Source organism: Apium graveolens, chromosome 1 (assembly GCF_009905375.1).
Source record: "Apium graveolens cultivar Ventura chromosome 1, ASM990537v1, whole genome shotgun sequence".
Lineage (NCBI taxonomy): Eukaryota > Viridiplantae > Streptophyta > Magnoliopsida > Apiales > Apiaceae > Apium > Apium graveolens.
In genome coordinates this window covers 112,171,273-112,186,149 of record NC_133647.1, presented here as the reverse complement: position 1 = coordinate 112,186,149, position 14,877 = coordinate 112,171,273, and the positions used below count along the sequence as shown (strand labels likewise).

The 14,877-nt window shown below is 33.7% G+C and overlaps 1 non-coding gene across 1 annotated transcript; it reads left to right on the top strand.

The window, feature by feature from the left end:
* The first annotated feature begins 4,265 nt into the window (after window positions 1–4,265).
* On the top strand, window positions 4,266–4,372 carry LOC141681506 (small nucleolar RNA R71). The gene has a single exon (XR_012558941.1). It is a non-coding gene; the product is annotated as a small nucleolar RNA R71 (small nucleolar RNA).
* The last annotated feature ends 10,505 nt before the right edge of the window (window positions 4,373–14,877 follow it).

The window sequence follows — 14,877 nt, the reverse complement described above, 5'->3', positions numbered from 1 at the left end:
CATAAACCAACTGAAACGGCAACATTCCCAATGGAGTCTTATATGTTGTTCTATACGCCCAAACAGCTTCATCAACCTTCAAAGACCAATCCTTCCTTAATGGACACATGACTTTCTCCAAAATGCGCTTGATCTCTCTGTTAGATACCTCAACTTGACCATTCGTCTGAGGATGATAAGCCGCAGCAATGCGATGATTCACATTATACCTTTTCATCATAGCAGTGAACTTGCGATTGCAAAAATATGACCCCTCGTCACTGATTATGACTCATGGAGTTCCAAACCTTGTGAATATCTGCTTGTAAAGAAAATTAAGCACCACTTTTGCATCGTTCGTTGGCAACGCCTTAACTTCAACCCATTTCGACACGTAATCAACCACCAACAAGATATACTGATTGTTACAAGATGAGACAAATGGCCCCATGAAGTCAATTCCCCAAACATCGAAGACCTCAACCTCGAGAAGCACATTAAGAGGCATCTCATCGCTCTTAGACATATTACCCACACATTGACATCGATCACATTTCAAAACGAACTGATGAGCATCTTTAAACAACGTCGGCCAAAAGAAACCTGCTTGAAGAATACGAGCTGTTGTCTTTTCTCCACCATAATGTCCTCCATAAGCCGTTGAGCGGCAATCTCACAAGATTCCCCCCGTTTCGCTGTAAGGAATACATCTCTTGATGATTTGGTCAGCTCCTTGGCGAAAAAGAAATAGCTCATCCCACATATACCACTTCACCTCATGTAGAAACTTCTTTCTTTGAGCATAAGATAAGTCGGGAGGCATGCTATTACTCACAAGATAGTTCACAATGTCTGCAAACCACGATTCTTCTTCTTGCACTCCAAACAGTTGCTTGTCGGGAAAAGACTCATTTATCAACGTCTTATCCAATGAAGTAGCATTAAGATTTTCTAAACACGAGAGATGATCAGCGACTTGATTTTAAGTTCCTTTTATGTCCTTGATCTCTAGTTCAAATTCTTGGAGCAAAAGAACCCATCTGATTAATCTAGGCTTCGAGTCCTTCTTTGAGACGAGATATCGAATTGCGGCGTGATCCGTGAAAACTGTCACCTTAGTCCCAAGTAGATAAGATCGAAATTTCTCAAAACCATAGACAATAGCTAAAAGCTCTTTCTCCGTAGTAGTATAATTTAGTTGGGTGCCATTTAGGGTCTTACTAGCATAGTAGACCACATGAAATATCTTGTTCTTCCTCTGCCCGAGAACTGCTCCAACTGCACAGTCACTTGCATCACACATCATCTCAAAAGGCTCATTCCAATAAGGTGCAGTTATGACAGGTGTTATGATTAAACTCTTCTTCAATGTCCCAAAAGATACAAGACACTCGTCATCAAATTTGAAAGGAACATCTTTCTCTAACAGACTGCATAAAGGCTTTGAAATTTTCAAGAAGTCTTTGATGAAACGCCTGTAGAAACCCGCATGACCAAGAAAACTGTGAATTCCCTTAACAGAAATAGGTGGAGGAAGATTCTCAATGACCCCCACCTTGGCCTTGTCCACCTCTAGACCTTTACTAGAAACCTTGTTCCCGAGAATGATGCCATGTCGCACCATAAAGTGACATTTTTCCCAATTGAGAACCAGATTGGTCTCAACACACCTCTTGAGAACATGTCCAAGATTTTGCAAACATTCATCAAAAGAATCACCAAAGACGGAGAAGTCATCCATGAACACCTCCACATTCTGGCCAATTATGTCAGAAAAGATGGCCATCATACATCTCTGAAATGTGGCTGGCGCACCACACAGACCAAATGAAACTCGTCTGAAGGCGAAAGTACCAAATAGACAAGTGAAGGTAGTTTTCTCCTGATCTTTTGGAGCGATACAAATCTGATTATAACCCGAATAGCCATCCAGAAGATAATAGTACTCATGACCGGCGAACCTGTCAAGCATCTGATCAATGAAGGGCAAAGGGAAGTGATCCTTCCTAGTGGCTTTGTTTAGCTTCCTGCAGTCCATGCAAACTCTCCACCCCGTGACTGTCCTTGTAGGAATAAGCTCGTTCTTCTTATTTGCTACCATAGTAATTCCACCTTTCTTTGGCACACATTGCACCGGGCTTACCCATGAACTGTCAGAGATAGGGTAGATGATCCCTGCATCTAGCTACTTAAGAATTTCTTTCTTCACTATTTCCTTCATGATAGGATTAAATCTTCTTTGCTGCTGGACCGTAGGTTTACTACCTTCCTCTAGCAGAATTTTATGCATACAGTAAGAAGGGTTGATTCCCTTGATATCTGCTATAGTCCATCCAATTGCTGATTTGAACTCTCTCAGAATCCTCAAAAGCTTTTCCTCATCACTACCTGAAAGGTCAGATACAATAATAACAGGTAGAGTAGATGCATCACTTAAAAATGCATACCTCAAATGTTCAGGTAAAGGCTTAAGCTCAAAAGTTGGAGCTTCCTCAATAGAAGGCTTGAGGCATTTAGGAGCTTTGTTCAATTCCTCCATTCCAAGAGATTCAAAAGGTATATCAATTTTCCTTTTCCAGGGAGAAACATTCAAATATTGCAATTGTTCTTCACCTTCGTCATCCTCACTATCTGAATTCCCCTACAAGGCTTTCTCTAAGGCATCGGACCTTAGCAATTGATCAAGTTCCAATGTAACCACTGAATCGACCAACTCCACCTTTAAGCACTCCTCATTATCAGTAAGAAATTTCATAGCATTGAACATATTAAAAGTAACATCCTGATCCAGAACTCGCATTGTGAGCTCACCCTTCTGCACATCTATCAAGGTTCGGCCAGTCGCCAAGAAAGGTCTTCCCAAGATTATGGGAATCTTCTTGTCCTCCTCGAAATCAAGAATGATGAAATCGACAGGGAAGGTGAGTTTATCAACCTTGACCAAGATATCCTCCATAATACCCCGCGGATATGTAATAGAATGGTCAGCCAACTGCAAGGTCATATAAGTCGGTTTGGGATCAGGTAAGTCCAACTGCTTGAAGATTGACAAGGGCATCAGATTGATGCTAGCTCCCAAGTCACATAAGCATCTGTCAAAAGACACTTTTCCAAAAGTACATAGAATAGTGAAGCTTCCTGGATCTTTAAGCTTCGGAGGTAACTTCTGTTAAAACAAAGCACTGCATTCCTCTGTAATCATCTAGCTTCACCTTCCGAGAGAGAATACATTTCATAAACTTTGCATAACTAGGCATCTGCTCGAGAGCCTCGGTGAAAGCTATGTTGATATGAAGTTTCTTGAACACCTCCAGAAACTTCTCAAATTGCTTGTCCAGCTTTTTCTTCTGCAGCCGCTTGGGAAAAGGCGGTGGAGGATAGATCTGTTTCTCCCCTGTATAACCCCCAGGCGGAGTGTGCTTAACAATAGTCTTCCTTGGTCCCACTTCTTCGTCCTGCTGCACTACTTTTTTCTCAGCCCCAACTTCTTCAGTCAACTCTTGAGTTTGTTCGGGATTCACAACCTTTCCAGACCTTAAAGTGATTGCGCTTACCTGCTCCTTAGCTTCCCTCTTTCCTGGCACTTTATGTCATTGAGTAATGTACCAGGCTGACGATTTAGCAAGGTATTGGAAATTTGCCCAATTTGATTTTCCAAGGTCTTGATAGAAACAGCTTGACTCTTGCACATAAGCTTCAACTCCTTTAATTCATATTTTTCATTGGCTTGTTGCAGCTGGAGTTGCTATCTAGGTGCATACTGTGGTTGCTGAAAACCAGGGGGGTTGTACTGTTTAGCTGGGTACTGCTGATAAGGCTGTTGAACCGTATTTTGAGCATTTCTCCAACTGAAATTAGGATGATTGTGGTTGTTGGGATGATAGGTGGCTGGCACTGGTTGCTGCAATTGCTGGAAGTTGCTCACGAATTGAGCTGATTCATTAGAAATTGCGCATTGATCAGTCTCATGGGTATCAGCATAAAGCTCACAGACACTAGCGATTTGATTTACTCCATAATTAGCCAAAGTGTCCACCTTCATTGTCAAAGCCTTAAGTTGGGCAGCGATAGCAGTAGCTGCATCCAATTCCAGAATTCTTACGATTTTCCCCTAAGTCAGTCTCTGGGAAGGATTCTGGTACTCATTAGCAGCCATCAGTTCAATAAGTTCATAAGCTTCATCGTACCTCTTAGCCCACAAGGCTCCTCCTGATGTTGCATCAAGCATGGGTCTAGAAGTAACACCCAATCCATTGTAGAAGTAATTAATAATCATCCAATCAGGCATGCCATGGTGTGGGCACTTCCTTAGCATCTCCTTATATCATTCCCAAGCTTCACACAGAGATTCCCCTGTTTGCTGAGCAAACTGGGTAAGAGCATTCCTGATTGCAGCAGTCTTCGCCATGGGGAAGAATTTAGTGAGAAACTTTTGTGCGAGATCCTCCTAAGTGGTGATAGATCCTACTGGTAGAGAGTGTAACCAGCACTTAGCCTTGTCTCTCAAAGAAAATGGAAAAATTCGTAGCTTGATAGCATCTTCAGTCACAACATTGAATTTGAAAGTGTCGCAGATCTCGATGAAATCCCTGATGTGCATGTTGGGGTCTTCAGTAGGAGAACCCCCAACCTTAACTGAGTTCTGTATCATCTGAATCGTGCTTGACTTGATCTCAAAAGTGTTAGCCCTGATGGCTGGTCTGAAGATGCTTGACTGAATGTCATTAATTTTAGGCTGAGAATAGTCCATCAAAGCCTTCGGATTTTCTGCTTGATCTCCCATCGCTACTACAACTGGTTCTTCGACTTTCTCTTCTTCTTCTACCTTCTTTTCTTCCTCAAAAACTTCCTTACGAACTACCACAACTTCTTTCTCGGCTTTATCCAGTGTTCTCTTACGAGTATGCGAACGCGTATGCATACACCCTCGCTAGAGTACCTGAAATAAGATAAGGAAATAGATAAGTAACAATGTCCGAGTCAATGAACTTTAACGACCACTGATGGAAAGCACATAAACTATCAATTAACACTGCAGTCCCCGGCAGTGGCGCCAAAAACTTGTTAGTCGCTAAACACACGCTAATAATACATGCAAGTATACGAGTTCGCAAGTAGTATAGAATCTTTTCTAGTTCATTCCGACAGAGACTGTATTGGTTAACTAATTAATTCACGCACTTAAGCAACAATGTATGGTTATTATTCAATGCTAAGACAATAACTAATTGAGGTTGTTTATAACTAAGAATTAAACAAATAATTATAACTACGAGAATAAGATTGATTGAATTAATAAGTGTGACAAACATGGGATTCTAACTTCATTAAATACTTCATTCAATAGCCTTATTGTTCTTAACCTTACCATGCAATGGTGATGACAGATAACACGAAACTGATAAATGCCAACTTTCATTGCACGAGTACCATACTACCAGGCATCTATAAAAGAGATAGAAGCTGAATAGACACCAATTATATTGAGACCCTATATGTCTATAGAATTTGACAACATAACGGTTTGAGCACAAGTTATCTATCTTGATTACACAGGGCAAGTAAGATGGTTAAAATTAACTACGAATCATGCATAATAAATACATGAACCTATGCTAGCATGGCAAGTTCTAAATCCTTAAATTCACTTTCGCTTCATTAAGAATTAACACACTATCTTATAAGTTCGCGACGCTCATAAGACGAATACGCACAACCAATACTAGGATATCATACAATCACCACATATTAAGGCATCAAACAATTTAACTAAAGAAATTCATAAATAAATCCGTTAGAACCCCACGATAATGATTAGCCCTTAATCGGACTCATCATCAATGTGGGTTCCGATGAAAGCATGGTATATAAAACGTAGTCTTTATAACGAATAATTAAAACCAAATACAAACAAGAGTATAGGTTCAACAAAATAAGAAACGAGCATCCAAGATTACAACACAAAACAAAGATTCACAAGAATAAACTAGATCATCTTCGCCTTTGTTGAATTGTGCTATAGGTCTCTTGTCGTCTTCTCCTCGTGCTCTGGTAAGTCTCCCTCTCCAAAAAAAGATCTTGAATTATCAATATATAGCAGTCCAATCAACCCAGGAGTCCAGAAAATAGAATTGTAATAGAATAAGGATTTCATTATCCCGACACGGCGCGGCCGCATGCTTCATCAGTGCGGGCGCGCTGGCTTTCTGTACTTCGGCGCGCCCGCGCTGGGTTTCTGCCAGTAATAACTTCTTTTCTTTTTCTTTATTTTGCAGGTTCGAGCCGGCTTCAACGAGCTTTTATTCCAACACCACCTACACACCAAATTAGCACCAAAACAATGCTAATTCACCTGATTCACGAGTTAATGCATGTAATGCAAAAACACTAGAAAACACGTTAAAACACTTACAAACTTGAGTACAAATGTATCAATCCAAAGCTTATTAGAGCATAATAAAGTGTCATAAATGTCACTCAACAATATGGCGGTTGTTTTAGTATACATGACGAAAGACGAAGGCTCCTAACCAAATCAAGGTATAAAACTTAAAAGGGTGGTTATGATATACACACACAGTATCTATCTACTAATACTGATATACTCTAATTACATACAATACACACACATAAATAGAAAAGTTCAAATATGTGCAGTACTAGGCCTGAGAACTATATAACCATCATTCGCCTTTCCTTTTGAATTAAACTGTGTTATGTTTAGAATTAATTTAGAGCCTCTAGTTGTAAACCTTGAGTTTTTTAGTTTTCTTAAGTTTTGTATATGACAACCTCAAAGGCTATATCATAATTAACTATTTTCTGAAGTGCTACAAAGTTCTGATCTGGAGAAGAAGAATTAGTGTTATAAAATAAATGTCTTTACAAATGATGGACACTTCCAAGATTCAATTATGAGGTTGTTCCTGACTTGCATTATGCAAAAGAAGAGATTCACAAGCTGAAAGAAGAAGGTCAGATTCACAAAGATCACACAGGTAAATGAATCCGCTCTTAACATATTGAAGTTGCTCACGAGAACATATCACTCCAGTAAAGGATCAATGAACTTGAAGCTGAGTATAGTATAAAGGAAAAGAAGCAGCATCTGCAAAAAGGTAAGAGGAATTTGATACTTATGCATAAATATTATTTACTATTTTCTTTAAATTTTATGTTTTCAGTGCAAGTCAAAATTAAGTCATTATTTTCGGCTTTAAGAAAGTTTGTGATATTGCGGAGGTCTGATGCTTCCTTTTATAGTGATGCTAGAGCTTGCATGTTTTAAACTTACTCTCTTTTGAATGATAATTATTATTGTACACTTTTTTCAAGAGTAACAGTAGTCGGGTACAGAATCAGATGACCTGAACCAAAAGCAGCTATCAAAACTCCTGACCTCTGATATTTATTCAAATTACATCGTATCTCTAATTTATCCTCAAAATTTAAATTCATAACTAATTCACGATTTTTGATGAATAATTTTGATGCTTATTAGTTCGACTAATGTTTATGTTTTTGTTACGATTCAGGCATGATGAATATTAATTATTTTTCCAATCGATATTCTCTCCCCGACAACCAGCCTCAACTGATATAAACGTGTCGCTGCAACTTTTCCGCCGCCCGTCCAAAATATTGTGATTTCAGAAACATAACTTCTGCACTTGAAAATAGAGAGTCGCTTCACTCATTTCATGTTAATAGATTTAAAGGCAATTTCTGTTATTTGGGTAAATATCTCCATATTATCCGATAAAAAATTTTACTTTTAGTAATTTGGTTGTTGTTTTGGGAATCACAATGTTATTTTGATTTTGTTTGTTTAATATATTTCTTATTACGTTTGTTTAATCATTGTATTTTATAAATTTATGTTTTAAATTTGCAAATATAGAATATTTTGAAGACTAACTACATATTTTAGTACAATGTATAGTTTGTAAAATCGTAATCATGTTAATGTTCAATTTTCCTCATATATCTTTGCATGATAGGCTTTATAGCAACCATTCCTTTAGTATATAGTTAGTAATCTTAGGCCTCATGTTCCACAAAAATTTGATTTCAAGCTCCTCAGAGTGATCATAAAGAACTTCCATTATCTCATACTTATATCTTACCTCATCTGAAGTTGTGTTGTCCAATTTTGTTGACCAGTTCCAGTATACTGCCCATATGTCTCCACTTTTTTGATAAATCCTAACATATCATCCGCTGCCAGCCTTCTCCAGACTCAAATGATGAGAAAAAATATTAACTTGATCAAGAATGCATGTGTTCATTACTCTGAAATGTCCACAAGATTTAGTAAGTCCTGAATCCAGCCAATTCACTAATCCAAATTCAGTATCAGTTTTGGAGCTCAAGTAGCTGAAATGGACCTTGAATGGTTGCAGCGATATGACTTCTTGGATTAAACAGTACAATCGAGACATGCCATCTTCTTCATCATATAATGCCCCTATATCTGCTTTGGTTAGATGCACTCTTCTGATATATCCTTATCAAAATCATGGAAGTCTGAGTCTGGGACTGATTTTGGTACTGACTTAGCTTTCTTGAGCTTTTGCTGATGAAGCGGCTTCTCTTTGATTATACCGACCATTCCTTTAAGCACTATTCATGATAGTTAATCCTTCATGTTGTATCTTTCATTAGTCCACTTCTTATTATAGTATCAATTTATTAATCCTCAACTTGATCATCAACATTTTGTTTGTCATAACAGTACAATTTAGGCATTGACATTATGCACTATTGGAGTTCTTATAATCGTCATTTGCTTAACGCGGAAATCTTATTGGCGAAGATAATCCTCGCATTGATTTTAGATTTTAATAAACAATAGGTTCCTGTAGTTTTATTTTAAAATGCCGATTAATCCTCACATTGATTTGAGATTTTTAATCAAGCAATAGGTTCCTGTAGGTTTCTTTGAAATTAACGATTATGTTTTTTGTTCCATGTTTAATATATTTTATATGTTCATCAATATAATTAAGAGTTCACCATCTCAAAATACGATATAACAATTGATTTCATTTATATAACAATTTATGTTTAAAAAGTGTCGGATAACAAGCTTGCGTAGCCCAGGCAAAAGTCCCTAGTAGGACTAAATTCATCAAAATATGCCATTTTATAACAAATTTAATCATGAACTTTATGAGCAATTGCTCTCCTTTACTATAATAATAGTTAAATAAATTATATAATCAACTTTTTTTTGTCAGGAAATTATAAATGGTCTTAATTTATCCTTGATCTACAATATTGGTGAGAGGCATGCATTATTTTTCAGGTATTTTACCAAAAATACCTACTTTTTTCATATACAAAATCCAAAACATCTCTTCTATTTGATAAAATTTGACCTAAAAGAGGGCTGGGTTGGGTCGGTTTGATCGGGTTGATGAACTCATGAACACCCCTAACCCCTAACTATTACTAGTAGTATTGGCAAAAAATGTTTTTTTGAAAAATAACCAAGTCCAAAAACTTTTTTGTAAAAATACTATTATTTTTTAAAAATTTTGTAAAACTACATTTATTTACAAAAATACTATTTTTCAATTTTTGTTTTACAAAAATACGATTTTTAGCAACTTGATTCAACTAGATGCAATTTTTGACGAATTTCTGCAACTTCATGCAACCAAAAAAAACTTGATTAAACTAGTTGCATGTCTGCTTAATTTTGGTTGATTCCGTAATTTTGCAAAAAAAACAAAAAATAGTAAAATCATAAAAAAATTGAAAAAATTAATATTTTTGATAATTTCTCGAAGAAAATGAAAAAAAAAGAATTAAAAAAGAAAAAAGAAGAAGGATTCGTTTAGGTTGTAACTTATAAACTAGCATAATACCTCGTGCGAGGCACGGGTCATTTTCTAGAGTTTTTTATGCATCACGCAATTATAATGTTTGTAGAGCAACTCCAACAATATCCTTATATAGGCTCTTGAGTCAAATTTTGAAGAAATGGAGATAAAATTTTTCTCCAACTACTTCCATGTGTCCCACTATAATATTAGGAGTTTCGAATACTTCCTCACTTTTAGGAGTGAATATCCCCTCGACTATTATTATATTTTATTTTTCTTACCCGTTATTTTATATTTAATGAATGAATATAAATATGGTAGTAAATGTACGTTTAAAACGAAACGATTAAACTTAATCTGTAGAATGCCGTTAGTATGTTTACAAATAAAAAGCTAAAATTTAACAAATATGTTGAATACAAAGTTGACCAAAATCTTGAATTTTATTTAAATAAATTATATTTACTGCTCTATATTATTACTGAGTTCACTACTAACTTACAATTAACTTACTCAATTTAAAAAGATAAAAAATGCATAACTGAAGTCAGAATGACTTGCAATCATAATATACAATAATGTAAAATTTACATTATTGTTAATATTAAAGTTTATTTTAATGAAAAATATTAGTTTTTGAAATTCAACATATGTATGTATGGGAAAATGTTAGTTTTTTATTAACACTACTGTTAACAACGTAATATTAAGTTATATGTATGTGTGTGTGTTAGCATGTAAATTATTGTATGTTACATCTCTTAGTAAATTATGATGGTTTCAATTATTTATATGCAAAATATCTGGTTTACGTACATGTATAATCATTATTAACATCTAGTGAGATAACTGATTACTTAAATAACATACATTTATAATTATTCAAAAATTAAAATTATGTAATAAATAAATTTCTATAATTTATATATGGTATTCACATTATCACTGACGAACAATCCATATCTATTTTTTACGCAACCGGGTATCAATCATGGTTGTAACATAAAAATGAATTATATATTTTTAAGACTTATTATTGATATTCATGATTTTTTTCAAGAATTCGAAAGAAAAATTGTATTTATATCTTTATTTAAACCGTTTTTCAGTTTCTTTCATTACGACTCTAATATTTCTTCATACAATAATTTAATAACATTTTATACTATTCTTCTAAAATTAAAAAAATTTAGTTCGATAAAGTTTTATAAATATCAGTTGAAGTGGTTAATTCCTTTAAATTATTAAATAATATATGTTCTTTTCCTTAAATAATATAAAATACATTGAATCAAATGCTATAATATAGTATAGATATAACCTTTATTTGAATAATTCAAAATATTAAAATAATTCAAAATATTAGTACAATATTATTTTGATCAATGAATATTGTTGATCTAAAAAAATTCTTTTTAAAAAGTTAGTTTTTTTTAAAGTGAAAAATAAATCGATTTAATATATCATCGTAGTTTTAATAAATCTAGTGAGATCGCATTTCAAATTTCAAATATTCTTAAAATTGGGACAAATCCCAAAAATAATAATGTGTTACCAGTGAAGTTAGTAATTTTAATATAAATAATCAATTGACTTGATCTTATAAAGATCTCAAAAACATTAATTTATATTAACATTAGATATTAAAAAAATTCACATTATGGGTAAAATATTCTCGCCGAGCGTGTAATTTAAATTTAATAAACATAGAATGTGACAATATTTTTCGGCCGAGTCATTTAGTCAAATTTCGAGTATTTTTTGAACAATGGGCCCAGTTTTAAAATGCATTGACTTATTATAATTCGAATTTATCTAAATATGTAATACCAATATAGATTATTTATATATAAGCGATTCTATTTTCAATATTTTTTTTAAAATTATATATATACATTTTAATTACTTTTTATAATAAAAAATATGTTAAAAATATTATGAGATATATTTTGAAACTAAAAAATGATTAATAAATAAGATAATAATTCATTTATGTACTATGCCTAATTTTATATCTGAAATTCAATTCTTTAAAATTAACTGTACAAATATTCAACTAACTATCTTTTTTTACGGAATTCAAGGAATTATCTTTAAAGTTAAATAAAATATTCATTTAGCACACTTACATATTATGTGTATGATAAAAATCATATGTGATAATATCATGTGACAATATGTTGAGGTTATATAGTTGAATGAAATAAATTGAGTTCGATTCCCAGAAACCGCTGCCCTTATTCTCCTATTATATACATATTCTCTTATCTATATATTTATATAAAAGGAGATCTCGACTGGCTGATGTAATATCCGGGAAAATTATGTGAATATTATGTGTTAAATAAATAAATATTATGTATTTTATAAATTTAACGTGATTATTGCCATGATATTAGATGTTATAGCTGTTATGTGTATTTTCGTGCGGGCCAGAAAAAATTTTCGATTGATTAATATACGTTTAAACTACAATTATATGAATTTATCTGCAATCGGGACGCGTGTTTATTAGCATCTTTATTAAGGCACTCGTTTTATTTCATTTTATGCGCGTTTGAATGTATTCTACGTGTTTTCGGGATTTTCTAGTAATTTAGGGATCGTTTCCGTTTTTCAAAAATCAACGGACCGGGACCCCACCGAGACGTCAAACCCCACAAAATCCGTGTTTTTATTTTTATAAAATTATTCGTATTTCAAATACCCTTTATTTTTTTATTTTTAAATTATTCGCAATTTTTGGGGAATTTTGACATTAATTTTGTATTTTATCGTTTTTAAAATTATTCCCCGTAATTATTATTTTGGGGCCCTAATTATTATAATTAGGGGACAAAAACACCCTTAATTTATTTTGGGGATATAATTTCTGTAAATATAAATAGCTGAACTGGTTTTATTTATTTATTTATATTTTATTAGAAATCAAAAAATCCAGAACAACCAAGAACAGTTAGTGGGGGTAAAATTCTGGGCAGCAACTTCAATCGTGATTTTTGATCGATTTAGGGAACCAAATCAGACGTTCTAGTAGTCAAAATCATCCTCTCGGCGAGAGCTTTCTATTGATATCAATATCTTGAATTGAGGTATAGTATTTATAAAAATCGAATTTTTGGGTATTCTTATTCTTAAGAATTCGTTTTTGATTATTAAGGGATTGTTTGATGATTTGGTTGCTTGATTGATGTTCCTGGGATCCTAAGGATCGATTTGGTATATCGATTCGTTAATTTTGATTAAGATTTCATTAAAACCGAGTTCTTGGTTTTATAGTTTTTTTATTTGATTTTTTTTTAATTATTCTTGGATTGGTGATGGTGTTTGATGATACAGATAGATTGTAAATGCTTAGAGGATTGATTTAAGCTATAAAAAGCGTTGTTTGGTTTAGAAATCATCGAAATCAGATTCTTCACCGGAAAAGGTAAGGTTCTGCGGGGTTTAATGGAGATTCGGCCGGATTTTGTAATAAAAAGGTTGTTTGTCGATATGGGCTGCGAAGTTGAGTTGCTGGGACTGTAAGGAATCGATTGGCTGTAAGTATGAGCCCCAACAGAGTCAAGACGAGACTCGCCGGAGTCCGGCGAACCCGCCAGAAACTGGGTTCGTCCCAGAATCCGGGCGGCGTTAAAGCCTGACCCGACAGTTTCTTCGTGACCCGAACGGGTCCTTTACAAAACCCGGGATTGATTCCCGAAACCCTAACCCCAATCCCCATTTTCTGTTTCCCCAATTTTAATTTTAAAAACATTTCAAAAATCCTTTTCCTATTATCTAAAAAACATTTAATAATTATTTTAAATACCAAAAATTATTTTCTTAATTATTTTAAATTTCTAAAATCATTTTCTTTTATTATTTTCAAAAAAATAATTTTGATTTAATTATTTATAATTTATTTTAGTTAATTATTTATGAATTTAATTAATTGATTAAAATCATTTAATCAGTTAATTTTATTTATAAATAGTTAAATAAATATAAATTGTTTGTAATTAATTCAAATAATTCCTAAAAATTATTTTAAATTTTTAAAAATTATATTTTGGTATTTAAAAGTCAATTAATATTATTATTAATTGATTTATTTCCATTTATTTCTTATTTTATTCATAATAATTAAACCGTTCATCTGTTTAATACGAAACGAACGCGTACAGACTCAGAAAAATATTGCGCTTCCAATAAAAATACTTTTGAGTCCTAATTTCTTTTTTATTACAATGTCATTTGATTTGTGTATCAGTTTGAGTCGGTATCTGATCGGTAAATATTATTATTAACCTGATTTTCATTCTGAACGCACTGAGATATATCTTTTAACGATCTGACTTATGTGTTACATGAAATATGTGATTACGTGTTATACGAATACCATGATTACGTGCTATTTGATATGCATGCTATCTGTTTACAGTTTTAAAATGCCATGATTAATTATAAACGATCGGGTAGATGTCAAGACGTATAGTTACGTCGATTGAGTTTGGTTCTGTCAATTAAGATAGTCTTTTTATTTATAGAATCGAGTAGCAAGGAGTGCGGTCAAGTGTTAGACGGAGATAGTAGCCAGCAGCTATAAGCAGAGATATAGTAAGAAATTATCGAGCATACCAAGCAAGTACCCCTAACTTCACTTATTGTTCAAGTGACGTTTATTTTGAATCATATTATGCAAATATTTATATCTTCACTTATCATTCAAGTGATATTGAATCTGAACTTTATTCTTTCAATACCCATACTGTTCTAAGTTCAGAATAGTTAAACGTTTTATATTCACTATAAGTTACTCTATACAGTGGAATGTTGAATTGAGATTAGCGAATAACTAATTGTTCTAGTTATTTCACCATCGACTGTTGAGATAGCTCTGGACCACGAGAAATGGGGAGTTATACAGTTAAGGATGTCCTTTGATTCGGCTCCTTTGATCAAAATGTTTTATGAATTGGATGAATACGTAAGTGACCGGGATGGACGGTCCAGCGGAGGGCTATTTTTATGTGTTATATGAAATATTATGACACAATTTATGCCACAGGCAGATATATTGCCTTTT